This window comes from Cebus imitator, unplaced genomic scaffold (genome assembly GCF_001604975.1).
Source record: "Cebus imitator isolate Cc_AM_T3 unplaced genomic scaffold, Cebus_imitator-1.0 Scaffold187, whole genome shotgun sequence".
Lineage (NCBI taxonomy): Eukaryota > Metazoa > Chordata > Mammalia > Primates > Cebidae > Cebus > Cebus imitator.
Genome location: NW_016107502.1, coordinates 343,542 through 369,553, shown reverse-complemented (window position 1 = coordinate 369,553; position 26,012 = coordinate 343,542). Strand labels below are relative to the sequence as shown.

The 26,012-nt window shown below is 49.5% G+C and overlaps 1 protein-coding gene across 2 annotated transcripts in view; it reads right to left on the bottom strand.

Annotated features, from left to right (window-relative positions):
* Positions 1 to 25,322, bottom strand: part of TSPAN9 (tetraspanin 9) — a 204,931-nt gene extending 179,609 nt beyond the window's left edge. The window contains exons 1-2 of one of the 2 annotated variants that reach the window (XM_017546058.2): positions 25,221 to 25,322; positions 19,013 to 19,079 (exon numbers count right to left, since the gene is read on the bottom strand). The gene's annotated coding sequence lies outside the window, so the exon portion shown is untranslated. The remainder of the gene's footprint in view (positions 1 to 19,012; positions 19,080 to 25,220) is intronic. The other variant, XM_037744825.1, reaches the window with a different exon arrangement.
* Between the last annotated feature and the right edge of the window lie 690 nt (positions 25,323 to 26,012).

Genomic DNA, 26,012 nt, shown 5'->3' with positions numbered 1-26,012 from the left:
AGGCCTTCATGGCTCCCTGCCCCTGCGTCGTCCTTCCGCCCTGCCCTGCTTTACTGTCCTCCACAGCATGTGCCACCTCCTGATATACACCAATTTTCACTGTCTGTCTCCTCCACCAAAGTATGAGCTCTTGAGGGCAGAAATTTTTCCTCACCCCTGCAGCCTCAGAGCCTGGAGCAGAACTTGGCCAGAGGAGCCTCTCAAACATTTGTGGGATGAGGCTTAGGACACTTAGTGTGAACCAAGCAGAGGCTGGGACCAGAAACACAAGCCCTAAGCCCATTTTCCCACTCTCCAGGTCCTTTGAGGCTGTGGCCGCCTCATCCCAGCCACTTCTCAAGGTCACAGCCAGGAGACAACAGGAGTAAGGCAGTGTCCAGGAATACATGTTCAAGCATGGCATGGAAGGGAGCCCTACAGAAACAAAAATCCCAAAACTATTTCTCCAAGCAGCAACCCCAGGCCAACTTGCAGTCCCAGTTTAGGGGCCCTGAGTGCGGAGAGGAAACAACAGAGATGTCACAGAGACACAGATCCTGCCTTGGGGACCCAGCTGTCAGGTTTGAGGTCCCAGGTGGGCATATTCAGCCCCATTCACCACTGAGTCCTTGGTTCCCAGAGCCTGGCCTGCACACTATAAGTGTTCAATCAGTATTCCGCAAAAGCGTAAGTGAGCAAATCCCATACAGATAAGCATGTGAGGAACGGAAAGACAACGAACATAAAAACCCTCAGTAAAATATGATTTCACTAAAGCAGCATGCAGACGACAGCTACCATGGATAAGGCCGACAAAAACAGCAAATATATTTTCTGTTTATATTCGGCAAATATATCGAGGGTGAGCGTGTTCTGAGGCAGAAACTGGTTAACGGCAGCCAAGGGGAATGGAGAACAAGCTCAGGAAATCTCTTTGCAGTGAGTGCATTTCAAGAAGTAGGACAAAACTCTGCACATCACGACAGAATGTACTTGGTCAATGCTGACTGTGATTATATCACTTTTTATTACGTCTTGACACCCCTCAATGGAACCAGCTGGAAACTAAGAGGCAGAACACGTAGGTTTCTTCATGGGCTCTCTCGCCTAACAGCAAGTGGCCTGGAGCACACAGCTTCACCTCGTGAACTCATCTTTGTCATTAAAAAAAATGGGCTGGACAGGTTGGGTAGAGCACTGTCCTGACCACCTGGACACTAGGATGTCCTTCTCTGGGACTCACTCATTCAGTCCACAAATATGGGCTAAGTGACCTCTATGTGCCAGATACAATTCTGAAATATGCAATATGTTATTTACTGTAGTCACCATGCTATGCAATAGCTCTCAAAAAACATTCTTGGCCAGGCTAAGCAGCTTACACCTGTAACCCCAGCACTTCAGGAGGCCAAGGCAAGAGGATCACTTCAGGCCAGGAGTTTGAGACCAGCCTGGGCAAAACAGCAAGAGTCCACCTCTACAAAAAAAATTTAAAATACTGGCAGGGTGTAATAGCATGAGCCTATAGTCCCAGCTACTCAGGAGGCTGAGGCAGGAGGATCGCTTGAACCCACGAGTCAGAAGTTGCCGTGAATTGTGATCACACTGCAGTAGTCCAGCCTGGGCAACAGAATGAGGTCCCAACTCAAAAAAAAAGAAAGAAAGAAAAAGCAGGGTGAAAGAGCAGGTGCGTGAAAGATTCTCTCTAGAATTCTGCCAACACTACTACTAATTGAGCCTCTACAATGTGTAGCAGACCATCCTCGGCCTAGTGGGGTGACACCTCCTCAGGAGCTTCCAGTCCAAGGAAAAGACCCTAGGGGAAAAGACATGAGACCCAGGGAAAGGAGCAGATGAATAGGTCAAGGGTGACAGTATCCATTCAGAGCAATATTCCTGAGCACTGGAATGGCTGCAGCAAGGCCGCCAACCTTTGCTGGGAGCCTCCCAGCCACCAGGGAGCACGGAGAACAACAAGCTAACCAGAGCCATCCTCTGTCTCAAAGGCACTGTGTCTCCAGCCACTGGAGACAATGGGACAAGGCGCTGACAGAAGGGGCCAGCCCAGATCAATGGGGTGCCAGTCAGGCCGAAGTCAGAAGGATGGAGATGAACACAGATACCACCCAGGGAGGGCAGCAGCCAGTCTGCAGGGCCTGAGAAGAAATCCACTTTAGGCAGGAAAGAAGGGGTGCTTGTTTCACAAAACAGTAATAAGAAACACATTCCAGGTGTGTTTTCTGGATGTGCGTGTAGGCTGGGGATGGGAGGCTGCCAGAGGATGAATCATGGGGCTCAGAGGAGGAGTAAGATTCGAATTCATGCAGAGTGGCATCTAAGAGACCATCTCATGCAACATCATGGTTAACTTCACAATCCCAGACACAACATCCCTAAGCAACAGACACGGGTTTGGCTTAAATCCCAGCAGCAATGGGGAGTTCACTACCTTCAAGGTACCCATTTCTCTGCTGGAGGCTTCAACTTTTAGAAAGTTGTTTCTGGGCCGGGTGCAGTGGCTCATGCCTGTAATCCCAGCACTTTGGGAAGCCGAGGTGGGTGGATCACGAGGTCAAGAGATCAAGACCATGCAGGCCAAAATGGTGAAACCCCATCTCTACTAAAAAATACAAAAAATTAGCTTGGCATGATGGCACGCACCTGTAGTTCCAGCTACTTGAGAGGCTGAGGCAGGAGAACTGCTTGAACCCAGGAGGCGGAAGTTGCAGTGAGCCGAGATTGTGCCATTGCACTCCAGCCTGGCGCCTGGTGACAGAGTGAGACTGTGTCTCACAAAAAAAAAAAAAAAAAAGAAAGTTCTAGACCCAAATCTAATGGCCTAGAATCCTTCACCAATGATCCTAGATTTAGCCCTCAATCCTATAGATGTTGGAAAATGGTTATTATGCCCCCCTCCCATAGCACTTCATAAAAGATAATTTCCCAACAAAATGAACATTCCTAAATCCTTCATCCAATTCCTATGGAGTGTAGTTTCCACTCTCCCAGTCACCCTCCTCCAGATGACTTCAGACTTGCCAATGCCCCAACCAAAATCAAGTAAACCCAATGCTACAGATGTGGTCTGAGCTCTTGGGAGCCAAGCTCTGCACCCAGGATGCTACTGCTCTTCTTAGTAACCATGAAGCATGGTTCACTTACATTGTCTTCCATTTATTCTCACTTACTTGTTTCATCAATGAACATTCGCCACCTAGCACTGAGCTAAGCACAAGGGATGATGAGAAAAATGCCATGTCATATTTGTGCTCAAGACACAACCAACTTCTAGAGATAACAACAAAACTAGATCTTAAGGAAGGAGATAAGAACATGCTGCTTACGGGGTCTTGTAGGAGTGTTTCCTAGAGGTGCCCACCCCAGTGCAGAAGGATGACACCAGGAAAGGAGGTGATGCCTGGGGTGAGTCTTAAAATAATGCAGAACTCCTGTGGACAGCCCTGGGGAAGCCACAGGTTCTGGACTTAACCTCCCACCTAAAACAACTGAAAAAATTGGACAGAATGCACGAAACCACTTCAGACACTGGACAAGAGGTAACGGAGGACGGTAATCCCTGAGAGAAGAAGGGAACAAAACAGCTGAGTATTTTGATTATCCACCTTACTTCCTGGAAGCAGCTTCCAGGCAACAGTTCAGACAGCAGGAATCCAAATGGAGTCCAGAGGTCTCACCATGTTGAGGGGACGGGATTCAGGGTTCATGCAGCTAGGATTCTTAGGGCAGAATACCAGAGAGAGGACTGCACTGTGAGAGTACAGAGAGACTTGCAGAAGAGTACCCTGGAATCTCTGGCTGATCTGAACACCAGTGAGGTGAAACCCACAAGACTGAGAAAAGAAACACTGGAAAGCAACAGGCCCAACAATCTGTGGAGCACACACAGGAACAGAAAGAGTTCACATTCCCATCAGCAAGAGTGGACAGACCTCAAAAACAAAGCGCATTTAGTAGAATCCTCAGAAGGGCGTTGCCTTACTAGTGAGGCTAAATGAGCCCTAGACTAAAGGCTGGTCTGGATCTACCCTAACAAAGCTGAACAGCAAATCTTAAATGTATGAAACTGAGCCCAAGTAATTTAAATGATGCCAGGATAAAGTCCAACACTATTCAAGGAAATATAACAAAACTCAGTACCCACCAACATTAAACTTACAGTATCTGGCATCCAATTAAAAATTAGTAGACATTCAAAGAAGCAGAAAAATATGGAAAAGGAAAATCATAAGAAGGACAAAAATCAATCAATAGAACAAACCCCAAAATGACAGCGATGATGAAACGAGTGGACATGAAAAAAACAAGTATTGGAAGCATGCTCCAAGTGCTCAAAAATGCAGAGGAAAACATCAACATGATGAGGAGACAAAGATATGACAAAGACTCAAATGGAATGTCTAGAGATGGAAAATATAACATCAGAAATAAATACACTAGAGGGAATTATTTAACATGAGATTACACACTGCAGAAGATCAGTGCACTTGAAGACACAGCAATAGAAACTATTCAAAATGAAGCACAGGAGGAAAAAATACTGAAAAAAAAAAATAACAGAACATCAGCAACCTACAGGACAGTATCAAACAGTCAAATATCCATCTAATTGGGTTACCAGAAAGAGAGATGTAGAGATGGAAAAACAGTCAAACAACAGCTGAGCAAATTTTCAAATTTGCTTAAACAATGCAGTTAGGAGATAAAATAGGCCAGGGACCAGGGCTCAAGCCTGTAATCCCAGCACTTTGGGAGGCCAACGCAGGTGGATCATTTGACGTCAGGAGTTCAAAATCAACCTGGCCAACATGGTGAAACTCTGTCTCTACTAAAAATACAAAAATTAGCCAGGTGTGGTGACACACACCTGTAGTCACAGCTACTTGGGAAGCTGAGGCACAAGAATCACTTGAACCCAGGAGGCTGAGGTTGCTGTGAGCCAAGATCACTCCACTGCACTCCAGGCTGGGCAAAAGAGTGAGACTCTATTAAAAAAANAATGAAAATAGCAAATGACATTGTCTTATTTGACCTCTTGAACATCTGCGAATGAAACTGCAACTTACTCATGTCAAAATTCAGAACCAAGGTTTAAATAGTATTTATGATCCAAGATAATTTGGAGTTACAACAGGAAAAACACTTCACACACACACACACACACACACAGAAAAAAAAAAAAAAAAAAAGAGAGAGAGAGAAAACAATGCTGGATCCGGGAAGCACTTCAAGTAAGGTAGATCACACTGAGAACAAAGAAAAATGAAACCTCATGGCTGGGAAAGGAAGAAACAGCTACAAGTAACTTGGCATTACAGAAACAATACGAAAAAAGTGACTCAGTGGATAACAATGAGGCTGGATGGGAGCAGAAGTCTGTCCCCAGCAGGCTCTGTGGGTCTCATGCAGTCACTCAGCCCTCACTTGCACACCAAGGATGAACCACCTTGTTCTAGACAGCTGCAACTGATTTTCTGAACTGAAAGGCAAACTTGGCAGTTTTCCTAACAGGAGGGTCCGGAGAACAGAAGCAAGGTCTGAGATCCAAGTGTAACAGCTGAGCCCTCAGCCTGCCCCCTCTTCATGGGAACAACCCAGCTGAGACGGGTCCATAGGTGGACCCCATTTGGAACAAAGACAGCGGCAACGAAAACATTCTACCCTTTTTTAAGGGTTTTCTCCCTGAAACTCCTGGAATCAGGTAACTCTTGAGCCAGAAAGGACTTCAGGGATCATAAACTCCTCACTTGACAGATGGAAAAAATCTGAGGCACCAAGAAATGACATGACTTGCCCCAGGCCAGCTGGGGGCCCTGACTCCCAGCGGGAGGCTCTTCCCACTGACCGGCTCTGCTGGTCACAGCCGGCTGCACTCTGGCACTCTGCACCGCTCTGGCCGACATCTTGCATCCGTGCACATCTACACGTGTGTGTCTCCACACGTCCACACTAGCTCCTCAGGGGCAAAGACAGGTCGTGGCATCACTGAGCTCCTCAACTTCCACGGAGGAAGTGCTCACACACGTCTCCCTCATGTGCACTGAAAGAAAGGTGCTTCTCTGATCGACTCTGGGGAAGGGAGGAAGGGATGAGGGCTCCCCAAGGATTTGAGGCCAGACCTGTCCCTAGCCTGATGTGAGAGAAGGACAGAGAAATTGAAAGAGACATTGGAGAGACAAACAGTCTGACGCACCATCCCAGCCCGTGGTTGTTGCCAGGCAACTCCCCCAGAGGCATGGATGGGGGGGGCATTCCTCTGGGCTCTAAGTCCTGCTCTGTATCAGATTGGCCCTGGGCCATCACTGTACTTGCCATCCCTCCTCCAGGAAGTCACAGAAGAGGAAGAGGAAATCGTCTTGAACTTTCCCTCTCTTCCCCTGCCCCCTCCCTACCATAGTCCCCTCCCCTCAGCCCCATCCTCTTTGTGGGTTCTGGGCTGGGAGGCAACTCCTCCCAGAGGTTAAGAATGAGCAAATTCTTAGGCTGTTCCTGGAGCCTTGATTTTTATCATCCTTCCATTCTGGTCAATTCTCAGAAGCCAGTGGCCAGGAATGCCAGAGAGCTCTGAGCCCAGACCACCAAACCCAAAATAGCCCCACACGTGCCTCTCTCAAGTCCTCATGAATTTGGCCATTTCTGGTGCATGTTTTCCTCCAAAGCTGCCCACACACTCCACTGGGAGCTCTGAGGTGCCCCTGGATGGAGCTGACAAAGACAAAGGCAAGCATGGGAGGGGAAGAGAAACGACAGAATCTGGGTCATAATCCAGAAAGCCTGGCTCTAGCCTCCTCTGCTCCACTGCCCAGACACCCAAGGAAAGGCAGCCTCAGTATCCTCAGCTGTGAAATTCTGAGCAGAAATTCAACATCCTCACCACCTCCTTTGGGAAGGGCAGCATAACTCCCCTCCCAGAGCCATGGACACTTTCACAAGGAGCTCCTGACTTAAGAAAGATCTTCACCACCTCTCCTGAGATGTTTAAAACCCCCATGATATGAAGCAAACAAGTGTTCTAAGTGTGCTGAGGAAATGGACGAGGTTAGGAGCACAGCTCTCAGATCACAAGTACAGTGTTCATTCACTCAAAAAATATCTGTGTGGGCTGGGCGTGGTGGCTCATGCCTGTAATCCTAGCACTTTGGGAGGCTGAGGTGGGCGGATCACGAGGTCAAGAGATCGAGGCCGTCCTGGCCAACATGGTGAAACTCCAACTGTACTAAAAAAATACAAAAATTAGCTGGGCGTGGTAGTGCATGCCTGTAGTCCCAGCTACTCAGGACACTGAAGCAGGAGAATTTCTTGAACCCAGAAGGTAGAGGTCGCGGTGAGCCAAGGTCACGCCACTGCACTCCAGCCTGGTGCCTGAAGACAGAGCAAGACTCTGTCTAAAAATAAATAAATAAATAAATAAATAAATAAATAAATAAATAAAATTGTGTGTCCAGCAGGTGCCAGGCAATGAGAAAACAGTGAAAGCACCAATGAACAGAAAACCAAGGCCTCTGCTCTTCAGGAGGAACAGGGAGACAGCGTACAAGAGATACTTTGGGGAGACGTTAGAAATCCCCCTGCCTATGAGAACATCAGGGAGGACCGCACAAGTCCCAGGCCCGTAAGTCAGCTCTCTGACAGGCAGCGCAGACCCTGGAGTCATGGGGAATTGGGAGTGGAGGCAGCTGCAAGGTCTCAGAAACATCAGGGTGCACAGACCAGTCCCTACAGCACTGGGTTTAGGACGCTGCAGTATCTATGTTTTAGTTGCTGACATGAATCAATAATGTATTAAAGATAATTGATTTTGGCCAGGCACAGTGGCTCACGCCTGTAATCGCAGCACTTTGGAAGGCCAAGGCGGGTGGATTAACTGAGGTTGGGAGTTCGAGACCCTCCTGACCAACAGGGAGAAACCTCGTCTCTACTAAAAATACAAAATTACCCAGGCATAGTGACACATGCCTGTAACCCCAGCTACTCAGGAGGCTGAAGGAGGAGAATTGCTTGAACCCAGGAGGTGGAGGTTGCCGTGAGCCGAGATCACACAATTACACTCCAGCCTGGGCAACAAGAGCGAAACTCTGTCTCAAAAAAAAACACACATAAAAAACAAGATAACTGATTTAAAGCAACCACCCAAAAAACAGAGATTCTCTTCTTAGGTGTTTCTTTAAAGCCATGCCATCATCCTATGAATGTCTATGAGGACTGCTTGGCGGTAATTTTCTTGGAGGGGCCTGGGGAGGTCCCTGGAGTCTTCTACTCTGCTGCAGTTTCCACAGAAGGAAAACGTTTGGGAATTACTCCTCTAGAGGCAATGTTGGGCAAGGTTCGGAAAGAAAGCAGGAATCTGGGAGTGGCTTCACCCTATCTCTTAGATTTCATCTCAAAAGGCCATGCAGAGCTACTGCCACTTCGGGAAACAGGATACCTCTCCAAGAGGCTGTGGCATTTTAAGAGAAGACTCCTAGGCTGGGCGTGGTGGCTCACTCATGCCTGTAATCCCAACACTTTGGGAGGCGGAAGCAGAAGAATCTCTTAAGGCCAGGAGTTCGAGACCAGCCTGGGCAACACAGTCAGACCCCCATCTGTGCAAATAAATAATAATTAGTCAGGCATGATAGTACACACCTGTGGTCCCAGCTACCCAGGAGGCTGGGGCAGGAGGACTGCTTGATACCAGGAGTTGGAGGGTGCAGTGAGCTATTATTGCACTACTACATGCCAGCATACATAACAGAGTGAGACCCTGTCTCAAAATAAATAAATAAATAAATACAAATAAACAATAAAACAAAGCAAATCAAGTGAAGACTCCTGAAAACCAAAGAGCCTCCAAAACAACAAACATCTAATGGCAGGAGTTCTGCCACCTGGCCAAGCTAGTGAAGAGGCATTTTAAGGTGGGGGGGGGGGTCTCTCCCTCAATCCCTCCAACTGTGATTGGCCCAGCTGAGTTTCTCTCCATAGCTGTAACTCACTATCCCCTTCCTATCTTCCATCAACAAATATCTGTTAAGGCCTACTCTGCGTCAGGCACTCTTCTAATGGGGGATCTGTTAGATCCGCACTCTGTTCCCTGCAACAGAAACTCGTGGCTGGGTTGGGGGTGGCATGAGGCAGCCTCCAGCCCCATCCACCTTCTGCAGCAGGATCAGGATCTGTAGCTGATGCCCTCCCCACTGCCCTGAGGGCACTCAGAGACGCACCAGCTTTTACAGGTGAGCTGGAGACCACACCCTGCCTCTCCAATTTTCTCCCTGTAGTCAAATTTACCTTCTCCCTTGCCCCAGAATCAGGATAGGGCTCACACTCAAGATCCCTACTGCCCCCACTCCTCGCCCCAAAGACAGAGTCAAATCCATCTACTTCAGCTGATGGGCATAGAACAACCAAAGCCACCTGCACGGTGGACCCAGGAAACCACACTGCCAGTCCATCTTCTAGAACTAGGGCAATTCTGTGGCTTCCCTTCTTGGCACAAGTGTGTCCTGCAATTAGTGTCAGCATCCCAAAGGCCACCAGCCCAAAGGTATTCCCAGAGAAGACAGTGTGTATGATTCAGGTCAACTCCAGGACTGAATGCTTCCCATGTTCCGGGTTCAATCTGAACATCAGGATGTGAGCCCCTTGCAGGGAGAGGCCCAGCCTGCAGCGTCCAGGTCAACAGCAGGCTCTAAGCACTCGCCAGTTACCCCAGCCCTGGGTGTGGTGGCAGGGAGGCCTGCCTACTCATTTCTAACCTCCCTCTCAGCCAGCCAAGGTTGGCCCCTCTGGGAAAGTCACATACCTGCTCCAGAGATGTCACTACTGTGCTCCTGAAGAACCAGCCTCAGAGCCCAGGGAGTCTACTGAGCATCCTCGGGGAAGGACCTTATCCTTACAGGACATCCAATGTGCCCAACAACCAAGACTCATTTAGATAAGCAGTGGGTAAGGTGGATGATGAAAGTGGATGTTGTCATTTTTAACGTCAAATTAGTTGTGACCATACAGCAGTGAGAGCTTCCTGCTGGGTGAAGGCAGGCATCTCCTCTGGGTCCTCCACGGAAAGCTCTGGCTGCATCTATAGCAATCTTATCCCTTCCTCCTTGGCTTGCTGCCTTCAGAGCCCACTGCTGGGTGTTATAGGTGCTGCAGGACTGGGCTCTTGGGAGCTATGAGGGAATTGGGTAAAACAGAAATAGACATTTGTAGCCATAAGCAAAAAGAGCTAGGGACTGACCTAACTCTACACTTGGCTAAAGCTCTCTTATCACACATAGGACCTGAGCCAAAAGACACCTGAGACCCTTGAGGAATCAAAGTGCCCAATAACGACTTACTGAGTCACTGACAGTATGACTTGAGCAAGCGGGAGTCAAATCCATCCTCTCAGCCTTAGAGAACCAGTAACAGAGGGGTGGGATGGGGTGGGGACCTGAGCAGGGAAGTAAGGAGTCAGGAGAGGGCCTCACAGGTCTCTGCTTCTGGGGAATTTACCTGCTACTGGCCTCAAGCTAGTAAACCCCCAGTTGGATCAGGCTGAGGAGCTCCATCCAGTTTTTTCCAATTCTTTGGCCAAAGGCAATTGCTGAGGTTTCTTTTCTTGTCTGTGATGCCAGATTTCTCAAAGGTTTATAGAGTCAGCATTGCATGTTTTTGTCAACACTGAGCACTGATTAATATGAAACCTGTGAGCTGATCAGCTCATTAACCCTGCAACAGGAGTGCAATGCTGACACCCACAAGTCACCCAGATGGACTGGGGAGCTCCTAAGGGTGCTGTGGTGCCAGGCCGTGCTCCCTTCCCCATCACAGCCTTCAGCAACTCCTCTCCCACAGCACAGTTGAGGAGGCCAGCCCAGAGGCTGAGTTGTGGGGGTGCAGGATGCTTTCACAGTGAACCTTTTCAGCCACAAAACATTTCTTTACCAAAAGCTGCTGAGAAGCAGCAAGGAGACAATAAAACACCAAGGGTTTTCAAACTCAAAAGCCCACTCTGCCTTTGTTCTTATTTGATGAATGCACAAACCACCCAGCAATTGACAGGCAAAAGAACACTGCTGCACAGGAAAGTGCATTTCATCAGGTCCAGCCTCACATCTCCAGGGAGAGGTAAGTTTGATGAATGATCGGCGCTGGGGAGAACTTTTCCACCGGCAGTTCCAGTGCAGCATCCTCTAAGCTGGGATTTGGGGATTCATTAATGACCCATCACTGGCTCTTCCACTGCCTCCTCCTGCCTCCCTGCCATTGGTGACATTTCACAGGAAGGGAAGGGCCACTAAGGCAGGTGATGAGAAAACTAAATGTAAAAACGAACACCTTGTGGGAAGTCACAATATCAAGTCCATTGTGAGTTGCCTAAGAAGGAAAAGTGACGTCTGTGAATCACATAGGCCTGGGCCCTCTTATTTCACATCCGAGGTTATGAGGGGAAGGGGAGGAATCCTGGAACATAGTTGTTGGGCAAATTAATGAATAAAATCCCAGCAGAGGCCTGGGCCTGGAAGGCCGGACGGGCTTAGTTAAAGACCTGTTGCTCACTAACATTTTTCAGAGATGCCATGAAAATTAACAGGAACACCAAAAGCAATGGGAACAAAAGCCAAAATAGACAAATGGGATCTAATTAAACCTAAGAGCTTCTGCACAGCAAAAGAAACTATCATTAGAGTAAACCGGCAACCAACAGAATGGGAGAAAATTTTTTTGCAATCTACCCATCTGACAAAGGGCTGATAACCACAATCTACAAAGAACTTAAACACATTTACAAGAAAAAAAGCAACCCCATCAAAAAGTGGGCGAAGGATATAACAAACACTTTTCAAAAGAAGACATTTATGCAGCCAACAAACATATGAAAAAAAGCTCATCATCACGGGTCATTAGAGAAATGCAAATCAAAACCACACTGAGATACCATCTCACGCCAGTTAGAATGGTGATCATTAAAAAATCTGGAGACAACAGATGCTGAAGAGGATGTGGAGAAATAGGAACACTTTTACACGGTTGGTGGGAGTATAAATTAGTTCAACCATTGTGGAAGACAGTGTGGCGATTCCTCAACGGATAACGTTAGGAGAAATACCTAAGGTAGGTGACGGGGTTAGTGGGGTGATGCAGGGAGCAGACCACCATGGCATGCGTATACCTACATAACAAAACAAACCTGCACGATCTGCTCACGTACCCAGAACTTAAAATATAATTTTAAAAATAGGAAAAAAAAAGAAAAGAAAATTAGCAGGGAGTACCAAGAAGACAAGCTCTTGGCAGCTTGCAGAGGGCAGGAAGGTTCAACTTCTGCAGCTCTTGAAGCCAAAGGGCAGGAGACACCGTCTACTACAAAGCCCAAACCTCTGCCAGCACTAGCCACATGCACAATACACTGACTCCACTTCAAAGGACACCCAACATGAAGATCAAGTGTTTGCCAGTTTCCCTGGATGACCGATCTAGGGGTGAACAGTGAGCTGGGAGAAGGAGTTTGCACTATCTTCCAAAGATCTGTGGGGTCTATTCCTCATGTTTCTGGGGACAGGGAGGGACTGTACGTCCACATCCTCCTCACCTGGAACATACATACCTTTCCGGTGCTGAGGCCAGCCATCCCACCAAGAGGTAGAATCTGCCCACCCCTGGAGTTCTGCTGGTCCCAAGACTTGCTTTTATCAGCAGTCAACAGACACTGTGTGAGGCTTCAAACCCTAGACCTTAAGAGATCTTGTAGATTGCAGATTCTTTTCACCTGCATGGTGTGTGCAGCTTCAAAGCCTAGACTTTAAGAGGGCGTGTAGATTTCGGATTGTTTTCACCTGAATGGTGTGTATGAGGCCTCAGAGCCTAGACCTTAAGAAGGCTTGTAGATGGTTTTCACCTGAAAGGCTAGTTTCCTTGACAGTGAGAAACCATGAGGCAGGGGAGAAGCCCAGATGACAGCCAGCACCAACCACCAGATAAATGAAATGAAGCTCCCTTGGACTGTCCAGGCCCTGCAAAGCCACCAGCTGACTGCTACCACATTAATAAGCCCAGGCGAAGCCACAGAGACCAGCCCAAAAGGCTAACCTACAAAACTAGAAGCAAAAGAAATGATGTTTGTGTTAATCCACTACATTTTGGGGTGGTCTATTATGCAGCATAGATCTCAGTAATGAATGGAACAATCTATTCAGCAAGTCTGTGCAGCTATGGAAAAGAATGAGGTTGGTCTGAATGCACTGACGTGAAGGGGCAAAACAGTAAGTTGAATACAATTCTATTTATGGAAATGGAGAAGATAAATAGGTGAAGGGCTGGATGCTAGTCTATCACAGAAATTATCTGGAAAGACTACAAACCAAAGTATTAACAGTGATTATCTCTGATGGGTAGGATTAGGGGAGATTTTCCTTTTCTACGATTTATGTAATGTTTGGATATTATAATGAGTTTTTATTATTTTGCAACAAAAAAGGATGCTTATTTATTTATTTATTTAGAGACAGAATCTCACTCTGTTGGTGATCATAGCTCACCATAGCCTCAGACTCCTGGGCTCAAGCAACCGTCCCACCTCAGCCTCCTGAGTGGCTGGGACTACAGGGAGGCATGCCTGGCTACATTTTTTAATTTTTTGTAGAGTCAGGGTCTTGCTATGTTGCCCAGGCTGTTCTCAAACTCCTGAGCTCAACTGATCCTCCCACCTTGGCCCCCTAGAGTGCTGGGAATATAGGCATGAGCTACAACACCAAGGCAAAAGGATGCTTTTTAAAAAATATTCACCTTGAATTCTGCTACAAACTAATTTTTCCTATAATGTCCCTTTTCAGTCTGTCACTCCACTGTTCAAAGACCAACACTGGCTCCCAACACCAGCCTTCTGCATCTGAGCTGCTCTGAGCAGCATGCCAAGTACCCCAGAGGGAAGAGCTCACCCTCTCCTGTGGGCCACACCTGTTCCCACCCCAACCAAGCTCCCAGGCAGCACCACAACCCCTCAGAGACCCTTCTCTTCCCTCCCTAAATCCCAGCCCTCCCTGAAGGTCCAGCCTGATATCCCTGAGTTTCCCCATGGATGCCAAAAGTTCCACCAACCCTGTCCTGAATTGCAAGGTTTCCAGTGTTCTTCTCTCGGCATTACGGGCACAAACTGCTCCGTCCAAGAGACCTTTACAGACACAGGCCACCACCAGCTCCAGCTTCTCTGGCCAACAGTGGAGGCAGGCAGAGCCAAGACAGGTTGTTCCAGTCCCCTCCCCTCTCCGCTGCCCACAGCCTGGATGATGGGTGACAGCCAGGCCTGGGGCTTTCCCCCCAGCCCCACCCATCCCCACCAGCAAGTCAGTGGAAGCTAATTTGAAATGGCTGCTAATTTGGAGTGACTCACACCATGGGTGATGCTGTAAGCACTCCCAGGTCCCACCTGCCACAGACAGGACTCAAAATGGTCGAACAAATCCAAACACTGGCTTCAAACCTAATTGCTTTCCTGGGGGACCCAGTGGCTCAGGTCTCTGCAATCCGTATGTCCAGTTTTTAAACAAAGATGTTTAGAATCTCCCAGGATTAAGACAACTGGAAAATTGCAAGCCCAGACCTCTACCTCATTTTCTCTAAAACAAAACATGTCATTCTGCATGTTCATACACCCGGAAAGACATAGCTCATTCAAACTCAGCTGGGCGCCCTGCCCCTCTGAGCCCTCCTGCAGGGCCTGGCCCAGAGAGGGGCCTGGGGACTTGCTGAGGCAGGATCTTCTCCAACTGTGCCTGGCACCACCACCCCCAGGGCTTGTCGGAGAGTTCTGGGCCCGAAAGCCTCAGTCTCCACACTGGCAGGTAGCCAGGGGAGAGGCTGTCAGCACGGTTCCCAGGTACTGCATCCAGGTTTTACCCTCCCCTCTAAGGGGAAGGCACTCACATCACAGGTTTATACTGACTTTTTTTTTTTTTTCCTGAGATGGAGTCTTGCTCTGTTGCCCAGGCTGGAGTGCAGTAGCTGATCTCGGCTCCCTGCCACCTCCACCTCCCGGGTTCAAGCAATTCTCCTGCCTCAGCCTTCTGAGTACCTGATGCATACCACCACACCCAGCTAATTGTGTATCTTTAGTAAAGATGGGATTTCACCATATTGGCCAGGCTGCTCTCAAACTCCTGACCTCATGATCCACCTGCCTAGACCTCCCAAAGTGCTGGGATTACAGGTGTGAGCCACCATGCCCGGCCCTTTTTTTTCCTGAGACAGGGTCTCACTCTGTCACCTAGGCTGGAATGCAGTGGTGCGATCATGGCTCACCGCAGCCTCAACTTTCTGGGCTCAAGCAATCTTCCTGCCTCAGCCTCCCGAGTAGCTGGGACTACAGGCACGCATTACTACACCTGACTAATTTTTTTTCTATTCTTATTAGAGACGAGGTCTCACTATGTTGTCCAGGCTGGTCTCAAGCAATGTTCCCACCTTGGCCTCCCAAAGTGCTGGGATTACGGGTGTGAGCCACTGTGTCTAGCCTATACTGATCCATTGAGATGCACACGTGGGCTACTCCACTAAGTGCTGAAACAATACAGAGCATCCTCCCACCCAAACCCATGCAAGCACACCCAACACACACATGTAAGGCAAGCATGCACATGGTCACTAATACACACACGTGCATGGCCGCACCTTGTTTCAACCTTGCTTTGAGCATTCCTCCCACTCCAGCTCACCTCCCTCACCTGTTCACTGTCCTCAGCGGCCCTCTCCCTGACTCTGAACCTGACACACTCCCCACATTGCAAGGGGAGGGACCAGACTGTGTGTGTTCCCAGAAATATGTGCACCCCATGATTGGAGGAGGTCTGCCTGCCAGTGTGCACACAGCCAAGGTCACTGCCTACCAGGGCTCAAGGGGGTTGCCTCAGACACAGTTGGACTTTTTTCTGGCTGTACAATAATATTTTCAGTTTAATTTTCGCTTGTAACCTGAAGAAGGGCCATTTATCAAATTTGCACAAAGGTGCTGTAAGAGTTAGCAGCAGCCCTAAGCCACTAAGGCCAAGGCCAAGGCCTCATCAAGATCCTGTATCCCAAAGACCACAAGACCAAGACCCTGCAGCCTTCCTGCAATAACAGCAAAGCCTTCCCAGCAGGTGGGGGGACTCCAGGGGGCACCTACTGAGCTTCCTGACTCTTCAGACCCCCTGGACTGCTCCCCACCCCATCCTTTCCTGTTCCCATCACAAGATCAGGTGTTGTAAAAAAATGCTGACCATTGAAAGTAGAAATGGTCATAAGACTCTCAGAAAGTGAGTGAATATTCATAGTATCATCAATTTCCAGCCATCCACCGTAAGGGAGCATGTGGGAAAACAAAGGGAGGAAGGGGTGTGGTAAATCGAAGCACAGATAATACTAAACAATGGACAGGCAAAAAAAAAAAAGTCTACATTTGGCTCCAAAGTGTGGGCTGAAATGCACGGAGGATCCTGCTCCCAACTCCGGATGCCAGCAAAGGGGTTCTTCAGTCTCCTTCCCATTCTGAAGAGCCCCCTCCTGGTTCAGGCTGAGACTCTGGTTCTGTTTTTGGTTTGAGAGCAAGGAGAAGGTTTGGAAACTGACCTGCTCCAGGCAGATATTCTCATTTCGTTATGCTGTGGCTATGACTGGAGTTGAAATGATTAACCTGCAGGGCTGGAGTCCAGCAATGGAGGCTTACTCCTTGCTGCCTCAGGCAGGGGCATGAAGAGAGTTAAAACCAAAGCAGCAGCAGAGCTGTCAGTACAGGACAGAAGTCAGGCAGCAGGACCCTGCCACTCTCCACTCACGGGGCAGGGGACCATCTCCGCAAACAACCTCCACCCCCAGTCCGACTCCCATCAGAATTCAGCACCTCCAGTTTACTCATTAACTTGACTCTTTCCTCCTCCATTCACCTCCAGGCCAGAGGCCGAGAAGGCACTAGACAGAAGCAGAAGCCAGGCCCGGGACTGGAAGCCAAAACCCAGGCATGCCAACTCATGCCACCTCAGAAACCACCTCCAGCAGAGCCAGAAGGCACCTTAGCAATGGGTCACCCAGCCTGCCACTTTTCAGGTGAAGAAACTGGCTTGAAGAAAGCAATCAACTTGCCCAAGGTCGCACAACTGTTAGAGGTAGGAGCAGGGGCCAAGACGAGAACCTCCCATCTCAGAACTGGTCAATATCCCAGAGCATGGCTCTAGAGCATAACAAGAAATGGCAAAACCAAAGCCCCCTGGAGCCACAGCCATCAAAGAGGATCAACGTCCTGTCTGCTGAGGCCTCCACTCATGTCTCCCTCACTTGGGTTTCAATGCAGATGCACCGAAGGAAGACGGTCATCTGGATAGACACAGCTGGTAATTTCAGGGGCTGTGTCTCCCCAAAGCCAAGTAGGCCTCCCGGGGAGCTCCTCACCAAGTTCTGTCTGGCAGGGCCCACCAGGAACAGGCCCCATAGGATGTGATAGGGCAGACATGCCACACAGCAGGACAGTCATTCCCTTGTCCTCAAGTCCTTCCCTCTGCCACCCGATCTTTTTTTTTTTAAAATAGGGACAGAGTTTCACTATATTGCCCAGTCTGATCTTCAACTTCTGCCTCAGCCCTCCCACCCCAGCTCACTTCCCTCACAACCCCAAAGTGCAGGGATTCCAGGTGTGAGCCACGGCTGCTGCCTGGTCTTCACCAAACTAACTTTCCTCCCCCCAAGCCCATGTGCCTGGCTGCACTGCACCATCCAGTGATAGGCGGTGCCTCAAATCCCAGAGCTGCAAGAATGTAAGCAGACACCCATCTGGGCCCCAGGGAGGTGGGAGGAGGACTTAAAACGGGATCTCAGGCATTCCTGCTGCAAGGAGGCTCAGGGAGGGACCCGGAGCAGATTCCCAGAGTCAGTTAAGAACAGCCGCGGATCTGCAGGAAAGGCAGGCACTGCACTGTCACAGCACCTGGGCTGGAGCCCCGGCTCCAGCTAACACTCTGTCGGCCTTTGCTGCTGCTGCTGCTGCTGGTAAAGTAAGAGGACATGACAGCTACCCCACGGGGCCTCTGCGAAAGTTAAATGAGATTTAAATTTTAACTTCATCTGAAGTTAAATTGGTTGGGGACATTTGTAAAGGGTCTAAAACTGAGTCTGATGATGATGACAAGTAGGAATACTGGCAATCCTAAGTATAAGGGGCAAGGCATGGCAGGACAATAAGAGGTTCCTGGCCACTCTTGGGCCACCAAATAATCCCTGCTGGAACTCACAGACAAGAGAACGTTTGGCAAGATGAGCCACCAGCCAGAAGCATTCCGCATCTTCTCCCTGCTCCACCAACCACACCACTGGCTTCAGGGAAGGTAAGATTTTACAAATCACCCAGCAGGGAGAAGCCGCAGGAGAAAACACACATAACTTAAAACATAAAAAGGCCCAGGTCAGTAAACAGCACCCCAAGGGAACCTGAATCAGCACCGTCCACCCCCGCTGTCTGGCTGGCTGCCTGCTATGTAGTCTGGCACAGTGGGGTCCTTGATGCACAAGTGCCGGGAACAATGAATAAACCATCAGCAAGACCCTCAGGAGCCTGGAGGAGGAGAGAAGAGGACCTTGTAAAGGTCCTGGCAGAGGGCGGTGGGTATAGCAAAATGGAGGCACTGACGATTGGCCAAGACTCCTACAGCTTCTCTCTGGCCTGTTGTGGGAGGCCCCTCCACCCTGGCTCTCGAGCCTGGGAGGAGTCAGGAAGCAGGAAGTTACAGGCTTCTCCCTAGGCTTCCTCCACACAAATAGGGGGCCAAGAAAGAATCCAAGAGTGCCATCAGCCACCAGTCAGAAACAGTGGGGAGGAGATAATTCTTGCCTGGCCCCCAAAGCCCAATTTCAGGAGCTTAGAAAATCAAAGCCAGGAGTCAGGGCAGAAGGACAACTAGAAAATGTCAGCATCCTCTTCTATCCTCCCCAACCCACAGTTAAAGGACAAGAAAGACCTTGACTTCAGATGAGTTTATAACACACAGGCATTCAGAGGTTCTGCCCCACAATGGCCCAGACCAACACTGACCTGTTCTCTCTGAACTTCCTGAAAACACGTTGGCTGCTGACAAATAAAAGAAGGTTCCAGGATATTTCTGCAGGAAGGCAAAAAATTAGGTCATCACTTTGGTATGAAGCCACTCTAGGGTGAATTCTGTCCATCAAGGACCACTCTTTGGGGCAGCAGTCCCCAATCAAGAAACTGCTCACTCAACAAACAGAGAAGGCCAGAAATGGCACAGGAAGGCAGTGTGTTAATGCTACTCAGTCGGAAGTGGGTACCCAAGGCATTATGAGCAGAACCCATGCCGTGGCCCAGCAGGAAAGACATCTGCAATTGATTGGTGATGTCTGCCATGAGCAGTTACAGAAGGAACAGGATCCCCACCATGTATTTGTTATCCCTGGAGTAGACCTTTGTCATCGAAGGATTTAATATTACAATTTTGGCCACTCACAAGTGACCCAAAGTTTCAAGATATGTAAAAGTATAACCTTACTGAGAAGTGTTTGAATCACACACACTATGTGGCCAACATGAAGGAACGGGCCACCGTGTTGTGTTCATCTCTACCACATTCAAAGTTACTCTTATGGAGCAATAAAAACCCTGTGGAAAATGGCCATCAAGTGAGAAATAAAACTTAAGCAGAAACTGAAAAAGCAGTTAACTTGGGGTGTGAGGATATATACAGGAAATATTTGATTCTGCAGAAACATGACTCCGGAGAAAGCCAGGCCCATGAACAAACACTGCTATGGATACAAATTTGGGATGCTAGAAAGTGCAAGATTCACTGAGATCGTGAGGGGTCCACTGTGCCTACTCTGCTCTGTGCCTCACAGCAGTGAGTTCAGGGTCAAGGAGAACGTCGGAGGAAGTTAGAATCCATGTCCTGAAGGGGCTCCCAATCTAGTTGGAGAAACAATACCTACTGGAAACAGCAAATGGCATTACATTTTCAAGGTCACCCAGCACAGAATCAGCTTCAATCCCCCTTCACCTTCATCCTTTCCTCACCTCCCCATCCAATCAAGTTACAAATGATCCTGATCCTACTTCCAAAATGTCTCAGGTTCATTACCTCCTCACCGCTCCTCACAGGTGCCCAGCCACTCTCTCTATCGTGACGTCCCCTCTTTACAGATTCCAAATTCACCCTCCTTAAGCCCAGACCTGCTTCTGTTACCCCTGCTCAGAACCTGCAAACTTCCCAGGGCCTCCCAAGGTTGATGGCTGTCTTCACAGCACCAGCTTAATGCTGGCACATGGTGAGCACTCAAGTTCTCTTGGAAGAACAAATAGATAAAGTTCTTGGCTGGTGATCTGAGGCCACCCACAATACAGCTGTTGTCTACCTGCCCAGCCTCTCCTCCATGGCTTCCTTGCACACATCCCACGCCTGGCCCGCCTGTACCATTCACACACTCCAACTTTCTCAGTGCCTAGCCCCAGGCTGATCCTTCCTCCTCCTGTTGAAATGCAAGCTGCCCTCCAAGGTTAGTGTCTACCACCACCTGCTGCGTGAAATGGTGCTCCTCAGTCAAGGTAACTGAACTGTTTCAACCCACCTAACATTCTGCTCCCAGAAGCCATTCGCCTTCGCCTTGTCCTTTGAATTGTCATCTTTTGAACCCCTTTCTTTTTTTTTTTTTTTTTTTTTTTTTTGAGACGGAGTTTCGCTCTTGTTACCCAGGCTGGAGTGCAATGGCACGATCTCGGCTCACCGCAACCTCCGCCTCCTGGGTTCAGGCAATTCTCCTGCCTCAGCCTCCTGAGTAGCTGGGATTACAGGCACGCGCCACCATGCCCAGCTAATTTTTTGTATTTTTAGTAGAGACGGGGTTTCACCATGTTGACCAGGATGGTCTTGATCTCTTGACCTCGTGATCCACCCGCCTCGGCCTCCCAAAGTGCTGGGATTACAGGCGTGAGCCACCGCGCCCGGCCTGAACCCCTTTCTTAACTCTTTACTGGCTTATAAGCCCATGAAGATAAGGACTTTTATCTTTTTTATTTTTGCAGCATCAGAATTTAGCACAGACTTTTTTTTTTTAAGAAACAGAGTTCTTGCTCTGTTACCCAACCTGGGATGCAGTGACACGATCATGACTCACTGAAGCCTCGAATTCCTGGACTCAAGCGAGCCTTCTACCTGTAGCTCGGATCACAGGTACACAGGTGTGTACCGTCACACTTGGCTATTATGTGTGTGTGTGTGTGTGTGTATTATTTTTTAGAGACAGAGGCCTCACTGTGTTGCCCAGGGTGGTCTCAAGCCGCTGGGCTCAAGTGATCCTCCCACATCGGCCTCCCAAAGTGCTAGGATTACAGATCCTGAGCCACTGTATCCAGCCCAGCACAGACTCGGATGCATGTGGCAAATACACTGTTTGTGGAGTTCACCAGAGAACCACCCAGGGAAGTATATAAAGGCCAAGAGCGAAATGAAGACAGAGGATGCCATAGGAGTTCCCAGGAAAAAGAGGTTCATTTGGGATGGGCGGCCAGGGTCTTGAAAAAGGAAAAGAACGGTAGGACTATCCAGGAAGGTGGAAGACGATGACCAAGGGGCCAAGAAGGAATGAGCAAAGCATGCCTGGGAGATTAGTCTGGCTAGAACCAAGGGATCCCGGAGGTAGAAGAGTGGCAATAAGGCTAGGCAGGTAGCCGGAGGCTGGACAAGAAGGATGCTGGATGCCAGGCGAATGCACCTGGATTAGATCCACTCCCTCTTAGTGAAGGTGATAACTACTGCAGGCTGGGCCCTCATGGTAGAAGAAAAGAAGTCTTGTCCTCTCTTGTACCAAGCATATTACTTCAGTCTCTTCCACGAAGTTATAAATAACAGCCACCATTTACTGCACACCTGCTGTATATGAGGGCTTAAGCTACGCGCCTCACAAACATCAGCTCATGGCTCCTTCCCAACGCCCTGAGTACTTGGTATTGTTATCCTCATTTTGCAAGCAGGGAGCTGAGCCTAAAGGAGGTGAAGGCACCTGCCCAAGGCCCAACCCACTCACTCTTTCACTTAACAGTACTGGCTGGCCCTGGGGTTACAGGCTTGTGACACGGGGCACTCCCTCCAGCCACCTCAAGTTCAATTTCCCACCTAAGCTAGGCTGCTTCTCCACAACTCTCCCGATTAATTCCTCAAGGTCAGCATTTACTAAGCACACAGGAGGAGCTTAATAAAACACACTAAACAGACAGAATGGTGGCTGCCAGAGGCTGGGAGGAGGGGAGAAAGAGAGTTGTTTCATGGATACAGAGCTTCGGTTTTGCAAGATAATTTCTGGAGCTCTGTTGCACAACAATGTAAATATACTTAATGCTACTGAACCGTACACTTACAAATAGTTAAAATGTACACTTAAGATTTTACATTCAGTGTTTTTACCACAGTTTTTAGTTTTTTTTAATATAAAGCTCACTTCCTGATTGATTGGCTGCTAATATTTTGCACTGTTAATTATCTGATGCTGAAAAAGACTCTAGAAACATTCTAATCCAATATCCCACCAAAACAGAGACTTGGAAAGGGGAGCTAACCTGCCCACAGCTGTACAAATAGGTGGTGCCTGGTGAAGACAAGGCTCAACATTAGAGGAAAGGGGCTGGGCGTGGTGGCTCATGCCTGTAATCCCAACACTTTGGGAGACCAAGGTAGGAGGATTGCTTGAGGCCAGGAGTTCAAGACCAGGCTGGGTAACATAGCACAACCCTGTCTCTACAAAAAAATAATAATAATAATTACCTAGTGTTGTAGGATTGAAGAATCCATTTGTCTTAAAAAATAATAATAATAATTATCTGGGTATGGTGGCCTGCACCTATAGTCCTAGCTACTCAGAAGGCTAACGCGAGAGGATCACTTGAGCCCAGGAGTTCAAAGCTTCAGCGAGCTGACTGCATCTCTGCACTCCAGCCTGAGCAACAAAACAAGACCCTGTCTCTAAAAAAAAAAAAACAGAAGAAGGGGCCATGTGCAGTGGCTCACACCTATAATTCCAGCACTTTGGGAAGCTGAGACCAGTGGATCACCTGAGGTCAGGAGTTCAAGGACCAGCTTGGCCACCATGGTGAAACCCCATCTCTACTAAAAATACAGAAAGTAGCTGGGTGTGGTGGCAGGTACCTGTAGTCCCAGCTACTCGGTAGGCTGAGGAAGGAGAATTGCTTGAACCCAGGTGGCGGAGGTTGCAGCGAGCTGAGATTGTGCCATTGCACTCCAGCCTGGGCAACAAGAGTGAAACTAGGTCTCAAAAAAAAAAAAAAAGAAAGGCAGAGAGGTAGATGGCAGAATAGAAAGCACAAGGTAGGAAGGTCAGAAGCCAGAGTTCAAGTTTTGCTTCTTCCGCTTAAGAGTTTTGTGACCTTAGATAGGATACTTATTCTCTCTGAGCATCATTTGGCTAACCTATAAAAAGGCAATTAAAATTAACAAACTTCAGCGGGGCGCAGTGGCTCATGCCTGTAACCCCAACACTTTGGGAGGCCGAGGCAGGTGGATCACTTGAGGTCAGGAGTTCAAGACCAGCCTGGCCAATATGGTGAAACCCCATCTCTGCTAAAAATACAAAAATTAGCTGGGTGTGGTGGCACACACCTGTAATCCCAGGTATAAAGGAGCCTGAGACAGGTGAATCACTTGAGCCTAGGGGGCGGAGGTTGCAGTGAGCTGAGATTGTGCCACTGCACTTCAGCCTGGGGGACAGAATGAAACTCTGTCTCAAAAAAACAAACAAAAAATAGAACCAACTTCACAAGATTATTTATAAATTAAATAAAATTATATACAGCTAATGTAATGTGCATAGAAAACACTTTGCCAACTATAAATTACTTTATCAACACTAGTTATTATTATTAATATTATCTGTTCATAGGTTTAAAGAGCCCTGCCAGAATATTGAAATCTAAACCAGACAAAAAAACATCCCACTCTCACCTATGCAGGGACTTGTCTTCAGTGAGTCAGAATAGAACTGAATTACTCTTCCCCAATCCTCTCCCTCCAACCCACAGCCCAGCTGCATCAGCCACGCCAGGACCAAGCCGAGGGTAGGAAGCCGTGTAGCTGTCTGCCTCTCTGGCTGCATTCCTTAGCTAAATATACCCGTAAATGATTTGTCCAGGCCATTGTTTGAAATTATCCATAAACCCTCTCCTCCCCTCCCCATTACTTATGATGGCAAGCTAGCAGCCTATCTCTATAGGAAAGCATATCCTCAACATTCTCTGTGGCTATTTTCAGTAAAGAGAAGGGAGCTGGCAAGTATATAAGGGATCCTCGCATGAGTCTTCAGTTTTCTCCACTAGTCCAGAAAGGCTTCCTGGAGGAGGAGATACCTGAGTCAGCCCAGGGAAAAGGACAGCTGCAGGTCAGATGGCACCCGCACCTAATGAGAGATTGCACCTCTGAGCCAAGAGTCGTAAGCCGTCGCCTTCTTACCCCCGTTTTGGTGATTCGAGGAAAACGTAGCTCAGGGGATCCTCTACTGCCCCAAGCTTCCTTAGACAATACAGGCATCTGGGGAAGATGAAGAAGTGACCCGTATATTTTTCAAAGAGGGAGGAGATCCAAGACTCCAGTTCCAAGATGTACAAGTACAGCAAATACTGCTCTTACAACAACAAGCCAGTCTCTTGTTTGGATCTTTTTCTCCAAAACCAGAAGTAAGTTTTTTAAAGCCCCAAACTTGAATGTACAGATGGGCTAGATCTCCAACTTTGGGTGTGCCAGAGTCCTGTCACTCGGAGTGCTGATCTTCCAGCAGTGGCCCAGGGAGTGGTCGTGGGTGCCGGGGGGGCTGCAAGCCGTATCCCAACCCTGCCCGAAGGCCCTCTGGCCCTCTCTGGGGTGCTTGTACGGACTGTCCCAATCGGTGCACTGGGCCACACAGTTGGAAACTCTTGCCAGCCCCGGGGGTCTCCCTTTCTGCAAAGGTCTTCCTCCGAGCCCTCCCCTGGAGAACCCCACTTCCCTCGGTGCCCGGGCCACGCACCCATCCTCCCCTTCCCGGCCCGCTTCCCGCACGGCGCCTCCTCCGTTCCTCGTCCTCTCGTTCCACCGCCGCCCTGCCCACACCGCCTCCCGTGGGCGCCCCCGGCCGCTCCCCCTTCTCGACCCGGCCTGGGGGCGCCCAACCCGCCCGGTGCCGGCTGGAGCCCGCGCAACTCCGCACGCTCGCGAGACCCGCCCCGCCACCCGCCGCCGGGCGGCACTCACCGCGCCCGCAGGACTTCGGGGTCCCAGCTCCGCTCGCGCTCCGGCACCGCCGCCAGCGGAAACAGAGGGCCGGGCCTGCCCGGGAATGGCGAGCCCGCGGGGCGGGGCTGGCCGGGGGGCGGGGCGGGAGAGGCTGGGCGGAGAAGGAGTGCCGGGCCGAGGGGGGCGCCGGCGCCAGGGCCCTTCCCGGCCGCAGGCTGGGTCCCCCGCGTTAGAGGTGGGGGAGCCCGGGGACGGGGCACGGGCGAGCTCTCGGGGTTCCGGAAGCCTCCGTCTCCCCACCCCGCCGCCCGCAAGCCCCGACCGGCAGCTCCTCGGAGGTGCTTTGATCACGCCTTCCCCTCCGGCGAACGAGCCTCTTCCCAGGGTAGGGGCGGGAGGTCCGGGCCTGGCAGTGCGCTCTCCCGGGCTCCGCGCCCACACGGCACCCCACGGCCGTCAGGGCCCCGGCCTCAGCTCTCCGCTTCGCGCCTAGCTGCCCGGCCTCGCCATCCCACCCCCACACCTACGAACCCCTTCCCTGGTGTTTGGGGCGGACTGTGTGAGATGCTGACAGCGCGGGTGTGTGTTAGAGCCTGCCCGAGACACTCCTGCAGAAAGAGCCCCTGCCTCCCCAGGAGCTGGCGGTCTCCAAGGGCTGGTACAGGGCGCTGTGTGCCGGAGGGGTCACTGAGGCAGGAGAAACTCCAGCGAGGCACCTCTGGCCTGGCGCGTTTCAGGCCTGGATTTTATATGTTTTTTGGGTTTTTTTGTTGTTGCCGTTGTTTGGTTTTTGGGTTTTTTTTTTTTTTT